The 25608-nt window shown below is 40.7% G+C and overlaps 1 long non-coding RNA gene across 1 annotated transcript; it reads right to left on the bottom strand.

Moving 5' to 3' along the window:
- Positions 1 to 580: 580 nt before the first annotated feature.
- LOC112939719 (uncharacterized) lies at positions 581 to 10300 on the bottom strand. Its single transcript, XR_003243575.2, has 5 exons — positions 10152 to 10300; positions 9952 to 10029; positions 8860 to 9079; positions 8255 to 8341; positions 581 to 907 (listed from the first exon to the last, which is right to left on the bottom strand). It is a non-coding gene; the product is annotated as an uncharacterized lncRNA (long non-coding RNA).
- Between the last annotated feature and the right edge of the window lie 15308 nt (positions 10301 to 25608).

The following is a 25608-nucleotide window of genomic DNA, read 5'->3' as shown; positions in this document are numbered from 1 at the left end:
AGACAAAGATGGCCCTAATTAGAATTCAAAAAATGTAAAAAAAAAAAAAGTTGCCTCCCTGGCCATCCTCACCTAAGAACTGAACCATCTCAAAAAAGCTTCCACAAACAAATGGCAGCTCCTTCAGCTGAAACTGTAGTCTACTTCCTCGTTACAACAAAAATGTCAGATTTCTCTAGAAGGGCACAACAATGCTAGTTAGAAAAAGAGAGAAAAATATAGGTGCCTATTATTGATGTATGTTCTCTGGACTAGTTTTGTTTTAGTAAAAAAGGACTACATATCATCCCTTGAGAATTTTATTAGAAGTCCTGGGTATGCATGCATGTGCAGAACTTCGATATTATAGTTTTTAACAACTTATATAAGTTTATGCAGTAGCGCTTTTTTGTTGAGAAGGAAACAAAAAACTGGAACTCGCCAAAAAAGAATGTCAGATAGAGACCAACAGGTTCACATCCTGCAAGCTCTTCAGGAAATTTAGAAAGAAACCATTGACACAATCAGGAGCTCCATTCACAGGAAAAAAAAAAGAGCTCCAAAATTATGAATAGTCAGCACAATCTCAAAAACAAAGTTCTTTTTCTCAATACAACTGAGAACTTTGTTTTCATTCCTCCGACAAATACTTGTTCATGCATCAATCATCTCATACATGGAGCAACATAAAAACTTATCTACAGCCTCAACACGCAAGCCCCATCTAAAAGAACTAGTATATTTCTATCTTGATACGTAAGTACAGATACATATACATGTATGTGCTTGCATGGAAGCAAAATCGATTGAAACAAAAACTGGAGATTCAAAAAGTCATTACCAGCATGGACTTGGATTCAGCTTGCAGGATCTACAGTATCTCCTTATCAGGGTTAGTACCTCGCCTGCACATTCATCTCCATGGACTCTGAATCCAGAAAAACAGAAAGCAGAAAGCAATGGTAGAGATCAGCGGCAAAACCTCCCAATCCTTCCCGAATCAAAAATAGCTGAATAAAGATTAGAAAAACTGAAAGAAATGATGGGCCACGCCATCGCGCCGCCATCTATTCCCGCCTCCAGATCAATGCCGCCGCCGCCGTTGATTCCGATGCCCCCACCATCTCACGTGATGCCGCCATCGCACCCCGTCGATTCACGACTCCAAATCAATGTCGCCGACGGCGCCTTCACGCCGATCGCGCCATGACTCACACACCGCTGACGCCCCACCATCGCGCCACCGTCGAATCACGCCTCCAGATCGATGCCAACCTTGCGGTGACTCGCAACTGTTGGTGCTAAATATTTCCTAAGCAGGGGATCAGAGAAGAGGAGCAGAGAAGCTTGTGCTAGTTTTAACTGGTTTCTTTACTTGCTTGCTTGAGGGCTGAACAGTACACTTGCTTGTACGTTGGGCAGCACACCATCATCAGTCTATACACATGCACTGGCTTTCTATTTATAGGCTTGATAAACCGACATGTAGGAAGCTTCAGGACCTAGCTAGAGACTTATAGTACTACTACATTGTCAAACTTCACTGGTACTAGTACTACTGTAAAATCACATCATGCATGTCTACACACTACACTGTTCTAGAAAATTTACAGAGCAAGGACTTCAACCTTGACTTTAGTTTCACGAGTAGTAGAGAGGGTTAGAGAGTAGGCTGGTATGTTCTAGAAATAAATTAACTCCAACAAACTCCCCCTTAATTTATTTCTTGCAAACTCCGATGAGCTCTCTGTCGCGGATAAATTTTTCTTTGGATAAAGCCTTGGTAAATATATCTGCCAACTGCTCATCAGTTCGGCAAAATTCCAATTTAACTTCCTAGCGATCAACTGCTTCCCGGATATAATGATACTTGATAGCAATATGTTTTGTCCTGTCATGACTGACTGGATTTTCGCTGATCGCAATTGCAGACTTACTGTCGCAATAAATTGTAGTAGGTTGATATTGCTTCTCGCCCAGATCTTCCATAATTCTCCTCAACCAAACAACTTGTGAAACAGCTTTTGATGCTGCTACATATTCTGCTTCGGCTGAAGATAAAGCGACAATATTTTGTTTTTTTGTAGACCAGGAGCACATACCTGAACCAAGTGAGAAAGCGTAGCCTGATGTGCTCTTCATATCGTCAAGACATCCAGCCCAGTCACTGTCCGTGTAGCCAATTAATTTTGATTCTTTAACTGGCTTATACCATATACCATAATCTGCGGTCCCTTTGATATACCGCAAAACTCTCTTTGCAGCGGTAAAATTTAATTGACTTGGGCTAGACATATATCTTGATAATAAACTTGCCGCAAACATAATATCCGGTCGTGTTGCGGTCAAATATAATAAACTTCCAACTAAGCTTCTGTAAATTGTTGGATCTGCCTTATCAGCTCCATCTCTAGCCTTTTGCTTTTCATTTGACAACAAGGGGGTTGTAACTGACTTGCAGTTATCCATCTTAAATTTCTTCAGAATATTTTCAGCATATTTCCTTTGTGATATAAATATTCCTTCATCACTTTGATGCACTTCCATACCGAGAAAATAGTGGAGCAAGCCCAGATCACTCATTTCATATGTATGCATCATATCTTTTTTAAAGTCTTGCATCATCTTCTCACTATTGCCAGTATATATCAAATCGTCAACATAGAGTGAGACGATTAGGATATCCGTACCTGTTTTGTTGACATATAGAGTAGGCTCACTTATGCTCTTGGCAAATCCTTTCTGAATAAAGTACTTGTCAATTTGACTATACCACGCTCTAGGCGCTTGCTTTAATCCATATAAAGCCTTCTTGAGTCTGAATACCTTATTTTCTCCCCCTTGGACTGAAAACCCTTCAGGTTGTTCAACATAGATTTCTTCATCAAGATAACCATTTAAGAAAGCCGATTTAACATCAAGTTGATATATCTTCCACCTCTTTTGAGCTGCTAGAGCAATTATGGTACGAATTGTCTCTAGCCTGGCAACAGGAGCATATGTCTCATAATAATCAATCCCAGGCTTTTGCTTAAAGCCTTTTGCCACAAGTCTTGCCTTGTATTTCTGAACTGAGCCATCTGGATTTAATTTTGTCTTATAAACCCACTTAACTCCAATAACTTCTCTGTCCCTAGGACGATCAACCAACTCCCATGTATTATTTTTCTCAATCATATGAATCTCATCTTCCATGGCCTTTATCCAATTATCATGTTTTTCTGCTTCTTGGAAACTTTGTGGCTCAACAACTGAATAATTGCAAAATTCATGTTGTTCTGACCCTCTTTGTTGAGAAGTAGATTCTAATAATTCAACCATACTTCTTACCCGTCTTGGAGCTGATTCCGGTGTAGAAATTTGCTCTTCACTGCTCGGGCTTGAATCTGAACTAGCACTTGAGCTTGACATTGGACTTGATGGCTGTGGACTTGGAGTATGATCTTCCACTTCATGAGTGCCATGCATATGTGGTTGGCCTAGTGTGATGGTAGTGGTTGGCAATAATGGAGTACTAGAGGCTTCTGGAGACTTCCAGTTCCATGTAGCACTCTCATCAAAAATCACATCTCTGCTAATGATAATTTTCTTTTTCTCCAAATTATAAAGTCTATAGCCTTTGATACCATCAGCATAGCCAACAAATATGCACCGATCACTTTTATTATCAAATTTTACTCTCTTTTGTGCTGGCACTTGAGCATAGCAAATGCAACCAAATACTCTCATATGACCAATGACAGGCTTTTTACCATACCAAGCTTCAAAAGGTGTACGGTTTGGTACTGCCTTGGTAGGACTTCTATTTAAAATATAAACTGCAGTATTAACTGCTTCAGCCCAGAAAGATTTAGGCATACCTTTGTCTTGGAGCATAGAATTGGCCATATCATTGATCGTCCGATTTTTCCGTTCTGCAACTCCATTTTGTTGCGCACTATAGCCTGTCGTCAGCTGTCTTCGGATGCCAGCATTTTCACAATATTTCTCAAATTCTTTTGAGATATATTCTCCTCCTTGATCACTGCGCAATACTTTAATTTTTCGATTACTCTGATTTTCCACCATGACCTTGAATTTTTTGAATGTCTCCAGGGCTGCAGATTTTTCTTTTAGAAAATATACCCAGATCATTCTTGTATAATCATCAATAAATGTGATAAAGTACCAATTTCCTCCTTCTGACATTGTTGGCACTTTACCAACTATATCAGTGTGCACTAGTTCGAATGGTGCACTTGCTCTCCAAGCTCCACTGTGTGGGAAAGAAGCCCGGATTTGTTTTCCAAATACACAACCTTCACATGGGTCAGACTTGAGAGTAATAAATGGAAGGCCTTGAACCATACCTTTTGTCCTGAGTAGCTTCAATGCTCTGTAATTAAGATGACCCATTCTTTTGTGCCATAAATCGGAAATATCAACTTCACTTCTGAGAGCCATTTGAGTTGTATGATTCATCCTTAATAGAAAATTTCTATTCTTCTCCATATTTATTTTAGCGACCAGACGATTATTTTTACGGTCCAATATTTTGCAAGAAAAATCTTCAAAATAAACCGCGTACCCGTGTTCTAGAAGCTGCCCAATACTTAGCAAATTTTGCTTTAAATCGGGTACCAACAAAACATCTTTTATAAATTTTGGACCGTCTGCTGTTTGAACAGCAACCGTACCTTTGCCTTCACTTTGGGCTATAGAGCCATTTCCCATGTGGATCTTTGCATGATACGATGAATCCATTTCTCGAAATAAATTTGGATCAGCGGCCATATGGTTTGTACAACCACTGTCAATAACCCAAACATCATCTTTTTCTTCTTGAGCAGTATGGCAAGAGAAAACCATTTCTTCAGATTTTTCCTTTTCTTGTGAAAAATTAGCCCGATTAATTTCTCGAGTTCTGCAATATTTTGCAATATGGCCCTTTCTTTTGCACTTGTTGCAGGTCATTTTCTTCCAACACATATCTGTAGTATGACTAGATTTTTGGCAAATGTCACACCACAAATTTGAACTGGACGTACCTTTTTCTCTTCTCTCTTGACCATCTTCCTTCTGCCTGGAAAAGCCATTTTTCTGAAAATAACCACGGTCTCGCATTGGAAATCCATTTTTTTGAAAATTTCCGCGAAACCTTGAGTTTTGAGGCCTGAAGCTCAACTTTGACTGAAATGCATTTTCAATAGAGCTCCCTTCGCGCTGAAGCTTTCTTTCTTCGTGAGATTCCAACGAGCTCATTAGTTGCTGAATTGTGAGAGTCGACAAGTCTTTCGACTCCTCAATAGCAGCAACAATGTACTCGTATTTTTCAGGCAGACTGATTAAAATTTTCTCCACAACCTTCTGGTCGTTTATATCTTCACCATAGAGGCGCATCTGATTAACGATCTCAATAACTCTTGAGAAATAGTCTTTTACCTTCTCTGACTCCTTCATTAGCAAATTCTGAAATTGTCTTCTCAAGGTTTGAAGCTTCACCGCAAGTACCTTCTGAGATCCTTGAAACTCCTCCTTCAACTTGTCCCATGCTTCCTTGGATTTCTTGGCGCCAATAATACGCGGAAATAGACTTTCCGCAACTCCTTGTTGGATCAAGAACAAGGCCTTGGCGTCCGACATCCGATCCTCTGCCAAAGACTTTTTCTGTTCCGCCGTAAGAGTTTCTCCAGCGGAATACTCTTGATAGCCATTCTCAACAATATCCCACAATCCTTGAGATAGCAGCAGCGTCCGCATCTTGATGCTCCATATATCATAATTTTCTCCTGCAAATACAGGAACCATAGACTGCGCCATTGTGGCGCCCGAACTTGAAGCCATACTTGTAGCTTCAATTGACAATACCGATACGCCGTGCTACTCCGTCACGCCCTACTCGAACCTGGGCGCTCTGATACCAGTTGTTGGTGCTAAATATTTCCTAAGCAGGGGATCAGAGAAGAGGAGCAGAGAAGCTTGTGCTAGTTTTAACTGGTTTCTTTACTTGCTTGCTTGAGGGCTGAACAGTACACTTGCTTGTACGTTGGGCAGCACACCATCATCAGTCTATACACATGCACTGGCTTTCTATTTATAGGCTTGATAAACCGACATGTAGGAAGCTTCAGGACCTAGCTAGAGACTTGTAGTACTACTACATTGTCAAACTTCACTGGTACTAGTACTACTGTAAAATCACATCATGCATGTCTACACACTACACTGTTCTAGAAAATTTACAGAGCAAGGACTTCAACCTTGACTTTAGTTTCACGAGTAGTAGAGAGGGTTAGAGAGTAGGCTGGTATGTTCTAGAAATAAATTAACTCCAACAGCAACACCACCGACAGAGTGGGATCCGCTCTGATCTGCCGCGCCAGCCCTCCTCATTGATTCATCACGCGTCCCAGCCAACGGGTCCTCACTGATGATCTGCAGGCCCTAGCCAATGGTCCTCACCGTGCGCTTTGCTCGGACCAAGACGGGTCACCGCATCCCCGTCCGTCCCACGACGCTCCTCCGATCCCTCTCTGTGAAGGTCTCCATCGGCGTTGGCGTCTGTTCCTGCGCTCCGCCTCAAGTCCAACGCCCATGTCTCCTACAACGAGCATGGTCGGTATGGTTTGCTTTGATGCTGCGTGCTTGGGTTATTGATGGCTTTATACGGTTGTGGCCGGTGGGTGCAGCGCTGAGGAGGATCGAGGTGAGGGGGTGGAGGTGGTGAAGCTGACACAGCTTCTAGGGCTCCAGGGGCTCGACTCGCTAATCATTCCCGACAGTGAGAGCACTGCCATGGCCATGTTCGCCAACTACCCAACCCGGTGTCTTGGTAGGCTATTCTGCTGTGTCTTCTCGTTGCATAAAGCTATATCTCATATTCTGGTTATAATCTCTGAAATTGAAATGGAATGGATGCTGGAACCTTTGGAGTCATGCATGATGTTCATTGGGAGGAATATAAAATGGATTAAAGTGATAATTTCTTTTTGGTTAGATTTTTGTCCAGTCCCATGAAAGGGGTCAATTAGCCATTAGGCCTCTAAATGCTTGATTGGACAAACTAATTTTCTGAAAAAAAATGGTTAGTAATGCATTCTGAACTTCTGATCAGACTGAAGAAACACTGTCTTATTTGAATAAGACAACTCTTCCACCTCAAACGTTGGCCGCCTTCCAGTCAGTTGATAATTATTCTTCCTCATCCTATCAGGTACTGTCCTGTATAGTTGTTCTTTCACTGCTTTTGCCATTGCATGTATTGGAAGAGGGAATTTCATGATGAATGACATGATGGAAATCTCAAGCATTTGAGCATCTAATGCATTTTTTTTTTTGTTCTGTTCAGTAAGATATCCAGTCGGGCTCATTAATTTGGGAGTTCAATACTGGTTGAACTGATTAATTTGAGATTATAAGAGTTTGTCAGGGAAAAAATAGTATTTTTTTTACAGAACTATTATAGAAGAGCATGAACACTAAACTTTTCTAAAAAATGGTCCGACTCAAGCTTTTCTGCTTGCACTGGTTTTTTAGCTTCTTATTCATAACAATAGATAGCAACCTAGATTTTAGGATGATAGTACTTGAGGATACCATATACGGATATATAGCATGTTTGGTGCCTATTGAACATGTCCATGGTAACATGCTTCTTGTGTGCTCTATTGATTTGTCTCCAATGGGCCACTAAGCTTTTCTTATGTTTTCGGCTTTTCGCTGCTTTGGTAACTTTAGTTTGGATCAATACTTCAGTTAGCATATGAGTAACTTTTTCATACTTTTGAGTTAACGAAATGTGCAGATCCGTTCATATTTTCAGTGTAACAGGAAGGATTTATACTCTGCTGATGACTGCTTGGAAGATTACACTTGCCCTAGCTGCTGGGTGTACAGCAGTATTAAAGCAGCTAGAGCAGGCTTCCTATGTCTGAAAATATGTTTTAAACAATGGCATGTTTAGAGCTTGGTGGGATATGTATAGAAATCTAACTACATTCAGGATTCTTGAAGAAATCGAACTACTGGTCTGGACCCTGAAGATGGTGCTCCGTTATCTTTCACGGATGTACTAAACAAGTTCGTTTAGAATGTTAGTTGCCATCATGACATCATCGTCATCTACAGTGATAGTGGAAGCAAGTCGCTGAAATACATCTTCCATATTGCATCATTCACACAGACTGATGATGCAAAAGAGCACAAAACCAAACAACAAAGCAAGAAAAGCTCAAAACCTCAACAATCATTAATTAGTCAACTCATTGCAACTGATATTGTAAAGCTGCGTATTTACCTTTGGGTAATCTTCGCTAGGAAATAGAGTTGGAGGGAGATGTTGGGGCATGAATGGAACATCTTGTGGCCTTTAATAGTATCCGGCCTATCAGATTTCACGGATGTAATTAGATTCTGTAGAGGGATGCACAGAAATAGTAATATGCTAATATCTGACTGTCAACCTAGCTGCAACAATGTTGGATTTTACATTGATTGATTGAAGTGTGACGGTTTTAATAGGATGTTGGGTAAGATATACAAGTTTCGTAAAACAAAATTTCCCATTTAGTAAAGTAGCAGAAAAATAGTAAATAACTTATGTTGTCTATTAATAATAGAGGATGGTATGTTCTTTCTCTGTCAACTTGTCGAATGATCCTTCAACGGATGTCTGTTTAATAAAACACATGATTTACCTACACATGTAACTCTCTTGTTAATATAAACTTGATCCTATTTTGTGTGTCCTTTGAAGGTACTCAAAATGATTTTCTTAACATAAGAAGGTACAGCAGCCGTACCTTATAGCCATTTAGTTGATAGAAATAATAAGTTAGAACGTTACATGATTAAGGGGAAAATGAGAAAAAGAAAAGGAGATATAGAGGTGAGGTTACATACATTGATAGTAATGAATTCATCAAGCCAACATAACCTGGAATGCAGCATGATCACTACCACAATGCACATAATCGCATTTTACCCTTGGATGCAGCCTCTCAATTCATCAGGATACAATGGAGACCAAAGGTACATAAATTACAGCCAATAAAATAGCCTGTAAGATCTGTGACTGAATTTCTCAGAGGAATTCTTCAACCATGAGTTTAATCTAAGGCGTCTGATAGAAAGGCAGCCAAACTATAGATCAGAAAGATTGGCCTCAGAAATTTCACCAGGAAAAAAAATATATTCATGTACAAGTTTGAGAAAAAGGTTAGAAAACTACTGATACAATTCATTGAGAAAAAGGTTAGATGGCTACAATGAAACAAATATTCTACCAGTGATTTCAAAGATATATATATTTCAACTAAAAGTTTATGTTATTAGCTAATCCAAAGAAAACACTGGAAATTCACATTAGAATTCAGTTACTGCAGGAGTAAGGATGCTGATTCTCTAAATAATCTAAATGATCAAGCTTACTCGCATCCAGCACTTGGCACTCAGCACCTAAGTCCTCTAAATTTAAAAGCGCTCCAGATAGTACTGTGATGCAATCCTTTTAAGTCTGTATTTCAGGGGGAAAAAATTGTTTTGGGACAGGGCAGTCAAGATTGTTTAATCTATTTTTTAGTACAGTTTTATGGGAATGGGTGGGTAGTTGACTAATCCATCCATTTCAATAAGTGGACCTTCACATTCAGAAATTACATGGGTTTGAGAAAGTTCTAAAAATATGGCTTTGATAAATTCAGAGATAAAAAAAAATCTTACACAACTGCAAAAAATAGTTTCATCATGTGTATATATGAAATACATGAATTTCTCAAGTGATTCCTACTACAGTGCATTTCGTTGTCAAGATTAAATTAGCCAAAACCAAGTTAAACTAAGACATGTCACATTGTCACCTTGTTTTCCTGTACAGAACAGAAACCAAATTCCACTTTGGTTGGGAGCTAACTACACGAACTATTGGTACATAGAAAGTTTGCCCAGAATTGAAGACTGATCAGTGGAAGTAATAGATGAAGAAGAGGTCCTCACCAGACACAGGATGACAGGAATGTGTGAATTTTCTTCCCAGCACTGACAAGCATGAAGCACACCTCTAGTGATCAACCCCTGCAAGCCATGGAGCAGAATCGAAACTACCCTTCCGTAAGGAAAAACTACAAACACCTGGAGTGCAAACGCGAGAGAACTATCCTTGCAAGACAAGCACGGTAATGGATTCATTGACCTACCAGTTCTTTTCCAGTAGATGCCCAATCGCAATGCAGATGCATTGTAGCACAACCAAGATGTTGGTTGTGGCGATTTTGACATGGTCCAGACAACTGTGCCCATCGAATTTGGGAACAAGGACACCCCGCAGCCAAAAGCACCCCTGCACATAAAACTGTCCCCTTTTTTATTCCAAATCCTATATAAACTACTGTAACAAACACAAAGGGAACACGCACGTCCTAATACAGATGAATGCATCTCACCAAGCTTCACCCTCCAATGCACATATAGTCCCCTGGTTTGCTTTCACTGCTGACAAAAAGAAACAAAAAAAAAGGTATGAAGAATCAAACACAGGGAAACAATATGAGCAATCTGATTATCTGAAGGGATCCATGCCATAGGGAAAGAGGTCATTTTCCCATCCAATCTGCATGATAAACAACCGCGAGAACACAGATTTCTTACCTCAGCCTGCGGATGAACCCTGATGAATGCCACCGACGGCACAATTGGTAGCGAATCACCCATCCTGATCTGCTTCTGGGCATCCATGTTCACCAGCCGCCTCGCTCCGTCGCCGTCACCTCCGGCGTCCCCATCCTTCCCCCCCAGCGCTGCCGAAGTGACGTGCGGCGGCACCGCTTGAGCTCTCACGTGGCGTGATCCCGCGCTGCCGCCAGCGCCGGCAAGGAGGACATGGAGGCGACGTAGAGGATTGCGCGGCGCCGTGGAGTGAGGATTGCACGGTGCTAGGGTTTGGCTGCTCATTGGAAAGAGGAGGAGGCGTCGCGGCGTGTGAGGGAGGGGATGAGAGGAGGAAGGGAATGCGTCGTCCCCAAGACTAGAGATGACAATGGAGACCCGATCACCGATTCCCCGCGGTGATTTCACACATTAGGGGACGGGGATGATTGATATCTACCACCCATGGTGAATCTAATGGTCCAGAACCTATCACTATCGGGGATGGCGGGGGCGGAGACGGTGCTCCATTCACCGTCCCCATCCCCCGAGGTGACCAGCATTTACTGTAGCTAGGGAGCTATTTTAGACTTTATAATCGTTTTGGTCCATAAAATTGAAGCCCAACAACAAAAGTGTGTGTGTGTCTATATATATATATATATATATATATATATATATATATATATATATATATATATATATATATATATATATATATATATATATATATATATATATATATATATATATATATATATATATATATATATATATATATATATATATATATATATATATATATATATATATATATATATATATATATATATATATATATATATATATATATATATATATATATATATATATATATAGTTTCTAACCCTAGTCAGCCCTTCCATTCCCCAATCCCCACTCCACCACACAGCACACACCATTAGAGTCCTCCACTCCACAGCGCCGCCGCTGACGCTGCCGCTGCTCTAGACGCGCGTGCCGTGCGCCACCGCGTCCCCTTGCGTGGGCGGGGTCCCGACGCCTTTGGCCGACGCCGTGCCGCCGGTCGCCTCCAACCATCGACGAGCGCGCCGTCTCCAGCCCTCGTCGCATCGCTGGCCGCCTCCAGACGCCGTCACGCCGCCGGCCACCTCCAGTCGTCGACCCGTTGTCGCGTGGCTTGCTGCCTCCAACCGTCGTCACGCCGCCCGCCGCCTCCAGCCATTGATGAGCACGCTGCCTCCAGCCTTCTTCATGCTGTCGCCTGCCTCTAGCCACGAAGCTAGGTCAGCACAATGCTACAATCCCAAATGAAGCAAAGATGAATGATCCTATGATTTGTTGATTTGTTGAGTGAAATATTTTGGATATATATTGATATGGTGTAATGGTGATTTGTGATACTGTGGCCTACAGTTGTTGAGTGAATTATTTAGAAAAATATTGATGAGATATGTACTCTTGATTTGGAGATGGATTTGTTGTTTAAGCGGGGATGGGATAACTGCGGGGATAAATTCACCGCACGGGGATTGGAGATGGGTAAAATGTAGCCCCATCGTTGTTGACGGTGACAGGGACGGTGAAATTTTATCACCGTGGGGACGGGGACGCAGACGTAACCCCCGACAGTGAATTCCCCGTTGCCATCTCTACCAAGACCCCAACGCGTGATCCCGGAAGAGCGAAGGACGACCCGTCTTGGTCATGATGGGCGAGGTTGTTGTTCCGTGCTGGTTCTTACTATTTCTTTATTGGGAGAATTTGAACCATACCACACAAATTTTACAAAATTTGTAATATGCCACCCTGAACCACATGTCATTGACAAACCCTTTATTTTACTGGAGTAGTATTTACCTTTTTCTTAACTGAGAAGTAGTACTACTAAATCTACCAATTAATGTAGTCAAACACACCGTAAAATTACACTGTCAACGTGGCATGTCCGTTGCTCGCCTATGCCGCTGGCCTTGAAGAGGTACATGAGTTGCTCTAAGAGCATGTACAATAGCAGGCTATAAACCAGCTATAAATATATTTTAAAAAGATAAAAAAAAGAGAGAGAAAAGCAGCGGGCTACAGACCTGTAGCTAGCTGCAGCACGGACTCCAAGACAGGTAGGATTAGATATTAATAGTATAGTAAGCAACTATTATATGAAATAGCTATTACATTAGCTATAGATGATTTGTAGCTATTAGTTGGCTATACTATTAAACTTGCTCTAAAGTCCACATCCTGCCTTGCTCTTGCACAAATATCAGAGGATCAAGCGGCTGAAAAATCGGCTATAATAAGGTCAAAATTCTGTCGACATAATTTTTAGCTTAAACCAAAAAAATAGCAGAAAAATAAAGAAAATAAACATTATTGATCAAAAGAAGCCCAACAAGAAAGCCTAGCAGGCTGGCTCCCTCAAATTCAAACCCAATTTGCATGGTTGCCTAATTTGTGCATTAGCCGTGCTGTGATTGATGCTAATCGATATATACTTGGTTAGTAGATTGTACTGCATATGTTTTTTCACAAAGTATATCACAATAAATCAAGGAAATTGCTAAAAACCATGTCGCGAGTTCTAATTCAATAAGCGTTTCATATTATAAGACTTTCTAGCATTACCCACATTCATATATATGTTAATAAATCTAGACATATATGTGTGTCTAGATTCATTAACATTTATATGAATATAGATAATGCCAGAAAGTCTTATAACCTGAAACGAAGGTAGTACCATGTTATTGATCATACGTACCAAATATTGTGTTCGTGTTGTAAAACAGTTTTTTTTACCCTTTTTCATTCCGAATACCCAATCTCAAAATCCTAGGCCCGCCCCTGGGTCCGAGAGTTCCACGCCTATATTGATCCCAAGTAATCCAACAACTCCGTTGTATGCATTTTACTTCGTTGGTTGAATGTGAGATTGTGTAGTAATACTACATAGTATTACGGTGTTGGAGAGGCTATGGCGCTCTGCCAATTGTACCTACCATGGCTAGCACCACCGACCAATCTACTGCTATGGGGCCAGTGCCATTGCCGTACGTTCAACCACGCCTCGCCGCCGGCAACGTGCCGGCGGTGAACCCCAGCCTGCTGGAAGAGTACAAGAGCATTATCTCCTCGCTCCCTAGCAACCCCAAGATGCGCCTCAATTGCTACCAAAGTGTGGGTGCAGAGGACGTGGGTGCCCGGGATCATCGCCATCCAGCGCCGCGGCGAAGTCGTCCTCGCGAGCCCGCCCAAGTGCGGCACCACGTGGCTCAAGGCCCTCGCCTTCGCCACCATGGCGCGGCGCGCGCACCCACGCCGGCCGCCGCCGACGGTGTGCAGCATCCGCTCCTCCGCCTCAACCCGCACGACCGGCGACCGTGTCCTGTTCATGGAGTAGCTTTTCGCCGCTGGGTTGGGGAGCAAGATCATGGACGCGCTGCCATAGCCTAGACTCATGGCCACAAGCCACGCACATGCACTACTCGATTCTCCCAGCCTACATCAGCGACAACCCCGACTGCAAAATCATCTACATATACAGGCTAACAGCCACTATATATACATTAGAATAACATCGTCTAATCATCAGTGACTGGCTATATACTAATACCCGATTGAGATAACTTAATTTTATCGGACAGTAACTAAAGCCTGTCACCGATGAGTATTTTTTCATTTTTCATATAAAATGTTTATATTTGTAAGTTGAGCTATAGCAAAATAATTAACTGCACTATAATAATTCATTTTATGAGTCAAAATAATTTTATGGGTAGTAAATGATTTCAAATGAAAAAATTGTCAACAATAAAGTTGTATAACTTATCAAGATTTACAACTTTTAGTTTGGTCATTTTTCTATATAACATTTAATTTGAATTTAAAAATATAACAACTTCAAACAATATTTTCAAATACTAAATAATTTCAACTGAAAAGTCATCAACAACAGAGTTATATATCTCATCAATATCTATAACTTTTAGTTTGGTCATTTTTCTATATAACATTTTTTAAACAGTTTGAATTTGAATTTAAAAATATGATAACTTCAAACAACATTTTCAAATATTAAATGATTTCAGCTGAAAAAGTAATCAACAACAAAATTGTATAACTCATCAAGATCTAAAACTTTTATTTTTGTCATTTCTTCATCCGATAAAATGTTCATAACATTGTTCACAAATTTTACATATATGTGTTATAGTTTATAAAACCAGATAAGAAATATGTCAATTTTGTGAATAATGTTACTATCACTTTATCGGATGAAGAAATGACCAAAATAAAAGTTTTAGATCTTGATGAGTTATTCTACTCTGTTGTTGATAACTTTTTCAGTTGAAATCATTTAATATTTGAAAATGTTGTTTGAAGTTGTGATATTTTCAAATTCAAATTCAAACTGTTCAAAAAATGTTATATAGAAAAATGACAAAAATAAAAGTTATAGATCTTGATGAGTTATACAACTTTGTTGTTGATGACTTTTTCTGTTGAAGTCGTTCACTAACAAAAAATTCTATTTGAATTTCTCAAACTTTGAATTTCAAATTTCAAATTGTTCAAATTGAGTCAGATGGAGAAATGACCAAAATAAAAATTTTGCACCTCGATGAGTTCTACAACTTTGGTTATGATGACTTTTCCATTTAAAATCATTTATTAACCTCAATTTTTGTTCGAAGTTGTCAAATTTTGAAAATTCAAAATTTGAATTGTTCAAATGAACTTATTTGTATAAAGGACCGATACAATAGTTGTAGATCTCGATGAGTTATACAATTTTGTTGTTTGTGATTTTTGCATTTGACACACAAAAATGGCCTAAAATTAAATTTAAAGTTCTCATAAATTGAAAATAAAAAATACCACATAAATTGAATATAAACATTTCATATGGAAAATGGAAAAAATACTCATCGGTGACGGGCATTATTTAATGCCCGATAGAAATAGGTCATCTCAATCGGGCATTAGTATAGGGCCCATCACTGATGACTCATCTGTGATGGGCTTTATTTTTGACAGATCTTAATGAGTTCTATAACTTTGTTTTTGACAGCTTTTTCATATGAGTTTATTTAGTATTATAAAATTCAATTCGAAATTCATTTTTCCTAGAAGTCTGATTTGCCTCCTTTTGATGATAATACTTGCTAAATATATATTTGATCCAATTAACTCGGTTTTGCTAGTGAAATATGTGAATTGATGTGAAATATGTGATCAAAATGGATGTTATGTGAATGTGGTTGTGTTAAATATATTGATGGTTGTGTATGTGAATGAATGTATATGAATGGGGAATGTTGGGGTGTGACATCCTGGCCCAGGGCTTAATAGGATTAATAGAATAATCATACCAACAAGTTATAACTACTTTTTCGGAAGCCGATTTCCAAAGAACTTTAATGTTAAGCATGCTTGGCCTGAAAAAAAAAGACTGGCCTGGGAGAGGCGGGACGGCATGGCATGGCTAACAAAGGCCTAAGGCTAGCCAAAAAATAAATTTTTTTTTATTATACTCATCTGTGATGGGCTATAGTTAATGGTCATCTGTGACGGGCTATAGTTTAGGCCCGATTGAGATAAGTGTCATCTGTGACGTGCTCTAGTCTAGGTCCGATTGAGGTTAGTAGTCATCTGTGACGGGTGATAGTCGTGGCCCGATTGAGATAGGTCATTCGTGATGGGCTATAGTTTGACCGGTCGTCTGGGTCAAAGTTATCGGGCTTTAATTGAGGCCCGATTGAGATAGCTTCATGACGGCCGTTTGCCCGATTGAGTGGGGGTTGCCTCCCGATTGAGATGGTGGTTACCGTTCTAAGTCGTTGATACAAGGCCTTCCAGTAACTAGGATTATTATTATTATTGCTAATAAAAAATTTCGAGCAATATGTTCTGGCTTTGTATCATTCGTATATGTATTTCCAATATGTACTATTCAACTCCAATCGAACAAGCTATTTTTTTTGACAAATTGACCCTTTTATAAAACTTATTTCAAGAATAACCTACATCAAAAACTAATTCTAAAAATAAGCCGTGACCTCAGCGCCAACCATTGAGCTCGCCGTCATTGTAGCTGGCGCTGACCTCTATTCCGGAATATAAAAGGTGCGCAGAGCTAACAGACAATGAAGGAGCACTAGCCTGCTGGTATATTGCATTTCCTCTCGCGTGAAGGCACTGAGTTTGAATAACAGTTCCCGCAGTTCTATGATAGTTTATTCTTTTTTTTTCTGTCTCTACCTTGTTCTATTGTTTTTCTTTTAAAATATTACAAGTTTTCTTATTTTAATTTAACGAGCCACTCAGTCACGCGTTTGCGCGACCATATTATGTGTAAAAGATATCAAGATTTTTTTCCTTGTAATTATAGTGGTCTTTTTCCTGATTGTTACAAATAAAGTAGTCCGTAAGTTACATACTGCAGTATCGTAATATGTATTCCTATTTTTTTTCACAACAACCGTTCATGTTTATTTTACTTATTTGACGTCTCAAAATTGATCTTAATTAGTGCAGCCCATTAAATTATGCCAATTAATTGCCATGAAAACCAATAGCCCATTGTTTATTTTTTATGGAGTAATCTTTTTCTTGCTTGCCACATGTCTGAGAGGAGACGCTAGAAGGATCGGGAGGGAAGTGCCTAGTGCTTTTTTGGATGTGTCATGTGTGGATGTTATCAGCAAAAAAGAATGTTTAACACCGTTGATTTTTTAAGCATGTGTTTGACCATTCGTCTTATTCAAAAATATTTAAATTTAAGTAATTATTTATTCTTTTCATATCATTTGATTCATTGTTAAATATACTTTCATATACACATATAGTTTTACATATTTCACAAATTTTTTGAATAAGACGAACGGTCAAACATGTGCTAAAAAGTTAACGGTGTCAAATATTTTGAAACGGAGGGAGTAGTATATATGTTATAGTATATCGGTTACAACTTCAGTTCTTCTCTAACGGTTTCAGGTTGCAACCTATTATACATGCATGGAACTAAAGCAAACAATACAAACTCAATTCGACTCCAAACAGCACCCCAAATAGTCATGGTATACATACCTCGAGTAGTTTGAACAGATTGAAAAACAATTAAAGAGAGCGCAATTTCTATGGCAAAAAAATTGTTAGCTTCCCATACATTTGTTTCAGGGCACACTGATAACATTCAAAGGGTTGTTACATGCAGAGTGGGGGCACATAGATACCATAAATAAAGTGCTACTACAAGAGATGCCACATAATTACTCAAAGTGCATTACCTATTATTAATTAACACTGCTCCTTTTAGTCCTGCTCGCTACATTTGTTTCAGGGCACACTGATAACATTCAAAGTGTTGTTACATGCAGAGAGGGGGCAGATAGATATCATAAATAAAGTGCTACTACAAGAGATGCCACATAATTACTCAAAGTGCTATTAATTAATTAATATTAATTAACACTACTCCTCTTAGTCCTGCTCGCTGGAAGAGCCGAAAAGATAAGATGATGTGTTGAATGCGATGAAATTGAAAATGACTTGATAAAACAAAATCTTCCTCTCGAACCTGTCCTCGCGTTCACAAGCATTTTTCCAGTAGAGGCTTGGAGGGAGAGGAAAAAAATAAAGAGAAGTCATTAGTCAGCAAGTTTTATTTTAGAGTTAAACATGTATGTTGGGCAAGTTAAAAGGACGAAATTGATGTCAAAATAGAACATGAATCTGCACCGTACTCGTCATAAAGTTGTGGAGAGCGTTCTTTGACGGCTGCAAGCTTATCCTGCAGTTGCATATAAGATGGAAGAGAAAAATTCAGATGGCGATGCAATGGTAAGCGAAAATCAACCAGAGTACCAGAAATAATTAATGAACTGCTGGAAGCAAAGACACTATATACATGCGCTGGTAATCAAGTAAGGTGTGAATCTAACATCAAATTGGAAGGACTGGCTTGATCAATCTAGCTAAAAAACAGCCAGCGAGGCGAGTATCATACGCGTAAGAAGACTAGGTGAGAAACAGAGGCTAGCTACTATATAAGATTAGGCCGAGTTTAGTTCTCAACTTTTCCATCACATCAAAAATTTCCTACGCACATAAACTTCCAAGTTTTCCGTCACATCATTCCAATTTCAACCAAACTTCCAATTTTGACGTGAACTAAACACACCCTTAGGGACCAAAAGGAAATGCTACTCTTCTACTTGTTATTGGTAAATAATAATGAAGAAAAACAGGCAAAGGGAAATAACAGGGTCGATTTGCTCATCTCGGGGGGCAAATAAAGAAGATTTAATTCCGACACAGAGACACGCATATAAGGTAGTACTATATATAGAGAGAGAGGTAGTAGCAAAGAAACTAGATAATTTGAAGGAAACAAAGGGTCTAAAGGTTCATCGGCACGGGCAAGGGCAAGGCACACATAGGTAAACGGTGAATCGGAAGAGTAAAAAATGTAGAAGCAGGTGTAAAATCACGAGGTGTCGCATCGCACATGAACATGAGAACCTGAGTCCGTATCGGTAGAGGAGGGGGAACGAATTGGATTGAATCTCACCTGAGAGGCGGTGGATGAAGAGCGAAACGGTGGGAGAGTCCGGCGGGAAGCGGCCGCCGGGATCCTCAGCTTGGGGAGCAGAGCGCGCATGGCCATGGCGACACGGTCGGATGGCTAGGGTTTGCTCGATGGGTATCTCGGTGGAGTCGTGTGTCCTCTTTCGAGCCGCTTCACAGGGGGATCCGTTCTTTTTGTTGCGCTTTTTTTAGGATCCTTTTATTTGTTGTAAACAATATCGGAATCCTATCAAACAAAAAACAATATTGGGGTGTCAAAAAAAAAACAATATCGGAATCCGATTCTCATCTGGCCCATGGGCCCCTTTCCCCTGTCTGGGCCGCCAATGTTGGGCCGTGAGGAGGAGCGGACGCCGTGGTGAGATATGTATTTATGAGAGTAAACTTCACAAAACTACATGTATTTTGCACAATTTATCACAAAACTATTTAAGAGCTTGTTTCACAAAATTAGAGATTTAATGTCTCCCTTTATCACAAAACTATATGTACTTTATACAATCTATCACAAAACTATAGATTTAAGAACTTGTTTCACAAAACTATAAATTCAGTGTATTCACAAAACTATAAACTATACATTTAATGTCTTCATTTATCACAAAACTACATATTTAGTGTCTTCAAATGCTAAAACCTATAGTTTTGTGATAATAAAAACACTAAACCTGTAGTTTTGTGACAAATGAAGATATTAAATCTATAATTTTGTGAAACAAGTTCTTAAATATGCAGTTTGTGATATATATTGTACAAAGTATCTGTAGTTTTGTGATTAAAAAAACACTAAATCTCTACTTTTGTGAAATAAGTTTTTAAATCTATAGTTTTATGATAGATTATGCAAAGTATCTACAGTTTTATAAAATTTACTCAAGTTTGGCAAGAAACTAAGGTGGTATTTGTTTCACAGGGGCTATTTTTAGTCCCGTAATATCGGATGTTGGGACACTAATTAGAAAAATGTGAAACAATTTTGAAAAAATAATGTTTGATCAAATCACTAGATAAAATGTTTCAGTTCTTAAAAAATGTGAAACACAGTCAAATCACTAGATAAAATAATTTTGATCAACATATGCAACAAATGGTTTAAGTCATCGAAACGCTTAAAAAATAGAGAAACACTATCAGATCACTGGATGAAACAATTTAGTTCAACACATGAAACAAATGATTTAAGCTACAGAAACATCAACAAAGATCTGAGAAAAAATCAAAGAAAAAATGAAACACCTTTGGAAACCCGTAGAAGCACTTTGATCTAACTAATGAAACATCCATATACATGGATTATTACATGAAAACACACAAAAAAAACATCTATGAGGGGAGCTTGAGGGGGTTCAGGAATGCAGCTCACCGAGAAGAAGATCTCCCTCGCCTTCTCGACGGCGCGCTGGTACTCGCCCCCGTACACCTCCCTTGAATCGCCGCCTTCAGCTTGTACAGTAGGCCGCGGCAATGACGAAGCCTCTTCCCCATTATCGGTCTCATGCTTGAGCGCGCGGCACTGAAGCAGGTCTGAGCATGAAACTCCGACGAGCGGTAGAGGCGACCATGCACTACTACAGGATTGATTTTCTTGGACGCCAGCCCCGTTAGTTTCCAGGCGGGGCATAAGTGGCTCCGGCTGGAAAAATCCGTGGACCGACGCCGGGCTGTCGGCCGCACGCATTATCCCGTTCACGGGATAATCCGACCGCATGCGATGATCGTCGGGCTATATAGCCACCAACCCGACACAAGCCCATTTTTTTCGGCGTTCTCTCTCTTCTAAACATACACAAATTAGGGGGGGGAGGTTTTTGACCTCAAATCTATGATTGGGTTCCATATAAAAGGTGTAGAGCTTGTTCTCCTTCTTTTTCTTCCATTTTTGTCAGTTTTCATCGGTGCAATGCGAAGAAATTTGCACTTTTTTAAATGGAATAGTATAGGCACTTTTTTTTTTGATTTTTTAGCTAACTAGAAAAATACCCGTGCGTTGCAACGGGAAACTTTTAGCTAGATTTTGCGCCACGCTAGCTTTAGCCTGGTAGTGGAGCGAAAAAAATTATATGAAAAAAGATTACTATCTCGTATGTTATGCATTTCAATTGGGCCACAATCATTTTGTTATACACGTGTGAAACGTGGATGGCGCTCTTTATGCGTATGCCCTACTTGTGACAAAAAAAAAGTTATTTCTTAAGTATGTACACTTATAGGGGTATTATTGGTCCATTCGTTTTTATTAAGATCTAGATTTTTTCTCGTATTCTATTAGCACACTTTTCAAACTACTAACCCATGCATTTTGCGCAAAAACTTTGTATATAAAAGTTGCCTTAAAATATTAGATAAATTTATTTCTTAACCTGTCGTAATGGAGTAGGTGACATTGATCGATGGGACATATAAAAGCTATAAAATAGAACCCAATGAAGATTAGATTCGATTTTTATAAAATCCTAGTGAAAGGATGGGCTGACCGTAAATGAGTAAGGTGTAGGTGTTTTACTGAATTTTTAAAACAATATTAAGGACTTGTTCGGTTTAGAGAAAAACCAAAGTTTTTGGATTTCTATGGATTAATTCCCATGAGTGCCATTCGGTTCGTACGAATGTATTTATAGGAAAACCAAATGAAATTTTTCTTTCTTATAAATTGTAGAGAGAAAAACATAGAAAATATCTATCCACTCAAATCTCTTGAAAAATACCTATGGATTAGAGTGTGCATGTATGAATAGACCCTAAAAGTTATTACTTATTATGCATTTAATTTGTCTGAAACTTTTACAATTTCTTTCACAATTTATGAATTTTATATCAGGAAATATTAAAAATGAAGAAGCGATCATCAATATATTAAAAAAGGAAAAGAAAACAATGAGCTGTCGCTCTGACCAAGTGACGAGCTCCCCGCCACCCACTCGGCCCTGGCCATATGCCCTACCCGGCTAAGCCAGGTGTCCTTTCTTCCGTCGGCTCCACAGGTGGCCGGCAACCACCTAGGAGTTGAGCGAAGACCTCGGGTTCTTAGGCTTGACAGTCCATATTACCTGTGGTATTGCCACACCCGGAGGTTGGTGACCTCCCGGCCACTCACTCGGCCCTGGCCATGCCCTACTTGGCTAAGTTAGGTGTCCCTTTTTCTGTCGGCCCCGCAGGTGACTGGCAACCACCTAGGGGTTGAGCGAAGGCTTTAGGTTTTTGGGCTTGACGGTCCTCGTTACCTGAAGTATGGCCGCGCTCGGAGGCTTACGACCTCCAGGCCACCCATCCGACCCTGGTCAGACCTTACCGGCTGAGCCAGGTGTCCCCCCTTCTGTCGGCTTCGGAAATGGTTTGCGGCCATCTAGGAGTCGAGCGATCGAAGACCTCGGGTTCTTGGGCTTGACGGTCCTTCTTTTCTTTGGTACTGCCATGCCCGGAGGCCTGTAACCTCCTAGCCCCTCACTTGGCCCTGGCCACGCCCTACCCGGCTGAGCAGGAGTCCTTTTTCTGTCGGCCCCGCAGGTGGCTTGCAACCACCTAGGGGGTTGAACAAAGACCTCGGGTTCTTGGGCTTGACGGTCGTTGTTACCGATGGTACTGCCACGCCCAAAGGCTTAAAACCTCCCGGCCACCTACTCCCGGTTGGCCCCGCAGGTGGCTGGCAACCACCTAGGGGTTGAGCGAAGACCTCAGGCACTTGGGCTTGATAGTCCTTGTTGTCTGTGGTACTGCTACGCCCGGAGGCTCAAAACCTGCCGGCGACCTAGTCGGCCCTGGCCATGTCTTGGCCGGCTAAGCCAGGTGTACCTTACCTGCTTGCCCCATGGCTCAAAACCATCCAGTGGCACAGTGGAAGACTATAGACTTGATTCGCTGCAAAAGTGCAAGACAACTCCACCTCGCGATGACCCCAGTCATCCCGGCATGGAGTCAGGAGGCTACCCGGCTTCTCTTTTCCAAGAAGATAAGTGTACTTTTTACCCCAAGTTACAATGAATTAACCTCATTCTACCTCGGCGTAAGGGGGCTACTGGGCATAGCTACTGACCCGTATTTTCTGAAGATCGAGCATGAGGCCCATGTCCGGGTGGGCGTACCCGAGACCTCGAGCCATACCTACCGTGGAGGGCTGCCTTACTTGGCTACCACATTGTTGCCGCCTGAAGGCTTACATCTCCACGCCGGCCACCTACGCCGCCGCCAGGTGACGTCGTCTCCACGCAGCAACCGCGCGGTCTCGCTCAAGTAATCAGCGATATCGCTCAAGCAAACAACAATACCGGTGCCTTGCGATTTAATTACGATTAATTATCCTGATTAGCGATTAATTAATTAATTAATCTCTAATCCGGATAATTAATCACTAATTATTATTAGTTAATTGTTAATTAAGTAATTAATTACTAATCAAATGAAGCCCATTGTACAATGTCGCTGGTTTCTTAGACCTAATAATTAATCGCTAATCCAGATAATTAATCACAGTAGTCTCGCTCTTCCATTCCGCGAGACCGTGCGATACCACATGCGACGTCATTCCCACGTCATTTTTGCGCAACGGTACGTTGTGCGAGACCGACGGTATATTTCTGCAAAAGTGTTTGCATCCCGAATATTCCTGAGAAAAAATTAAATGAACAGTATATTTTCAAATTTAAATCGTTTTTCTGTCTGCTGACCGAGGCTACTGTGTGGTAAAAATTGTTATTCTCCTCTCCCAGAGTGCAGAATCCGATCCTGGCCGTTCTTTGCCATTTTAGTTTGATGTGCCAATTTAATTATTTATTCAATGTGTTTAAAAACCTTTTGCCTCAGACAAAACTCTAGGTTTGTCAGGCTTCTCCATTTCTCAATCTTATCAAGATATTCAAGAGTGCATTTGTTTGCTGACAACAGGGTTGGCAAGCTTCGTTTTCTTCTGTTCCAGGCCTTGGCCCTAGCTCTTAATCTTCTTAGTTTATGGTTGAATTTCGTGATTGCTCTCATTGGTCTTGTACCTTGAACCCAGCTTTCTTCCACTCAGCTGACAAAATCTGGTAATTGTAGCCAGAAATTTTCCAAACGAAAAATATCGGAATGTGTTTGAGTTGTTTGAGCACTCGGCCAGAATAGGGATATGATCCGAAGTTGTCGCCACTAGGGCTCTGGCAGATGAGGTTGCGAACGATTGGTTCCAGCTTGTGTCGACAAGAATCCTGTCAAGCTTCACCAGTGTGGGATTTCTTCTTTTGTTAGACCAAGTGAAACTTCTGTTGGGAATGTCAATGTCTACAAGGCCTTCTTCATTTATCCAACAGTTGAAACCCACCATTCCTCTTGTGTTTAAGTTGTCGTTGTTTTCCTCAAAAGGGTATCTGTAGATATTAAAATTCCCAATGCAGCACCATAGCTCTTTGTTTGCAATTCTGAGCGTTGAAAGTTGATTAAAGAAGATTAGCTTTTCATCTTCCGAATGGGGGGCGTATACATTAGTGACCCAGAACTTGGTTTGGTCTGTTCTCGAGTGGAAAGTGCAGGAGATGGAGTCGCTGTTTTCGTGAACCAGAGTGGTTGGCAGCTCTCTGGAGTCCCAAGCTGTTAGCAAGCCCCCAGCTGAGCCGAGAGCAGGCTGCCAATGAAAATCTCGTAGGAAAACAGGAAGAAGAGCTGGCATTGTGAATCTGTCTATGGATGCAAGCTTGGTCTCTTGCAAGCAAACTATGTCTGGCCTATGTTCAATCAGAGTGGACAGAAGTAGAGATTTTTTTTCTTTTTGTCTCCTAAGCCTATGATATTCCAGGATAGAATTCTCATGCTGAGAGATTAGGCGACGGAAGAACCAAAACAGAACAGAGGATCCAAAAACAGGAAAAGAGCCAGAGGAGCAAAATATCCCCCTCGAAAACGCAATGAAAAACAAGTTGTCGCCAAAACCTAAGCCGCGGTTTAGGAGAAGACAAGGAAAAAGGATTGGGATGGAGGGCACAGGCGGGGAGACGTGAAACGAGTAAAAGGACGAGGCGATAACGGGAAGACAGTGAACAGCGGGAAAGAAAACGATTGGAAGTAAAGAAACTGCTGGTACTCGGCTTACAACATTCAGGGAAGGAAAAAGTACACCGAAGGTCACTCAACTTGTCATCCAGTTACAAAATCGTCCCTCAACCGCAAAACCAGATATACGAGGTCCTTTAACTATATAAAATCGGTCACAATAGGTCTCTAGGTGGGTTTTGATCCCGATTTTATCCTACGTGGCTGCTGAGTCAGCATGAGACCCACATGTCAGAATACCACGTCAATCTCTCTCCCTTCATTCTCTCTCTCTTCTCTTCTCATCCGACGCCGCGAGAAGGGCGGCAGGCGGCGGCGGCGGCATGGCGGCGGAGAAGCGGCGCGCGGGCGGCTGGGGAGCAGCTGGGCAGCTGGCGCGTGCATCTGCCCATGGCGAGGGGATAG

This window comes from Oryza sativa, chromosome 7 (assembly GCF_034140825.1).
Source record: "Oryza sativa Japonica Group chromosome 7, ASM3414082v1".
In the NCBI taxonomy this organism is placed as follows: domain Eukaryota; kingdom Viridiplantae; phylum Streptophyta; class Magnoliopsida; order Poales; family Poaceae; genus Oryza; species Oryza sativa.
This window is presented reverse-complemented; position numbering and strand designations above follow the sequence as displayed.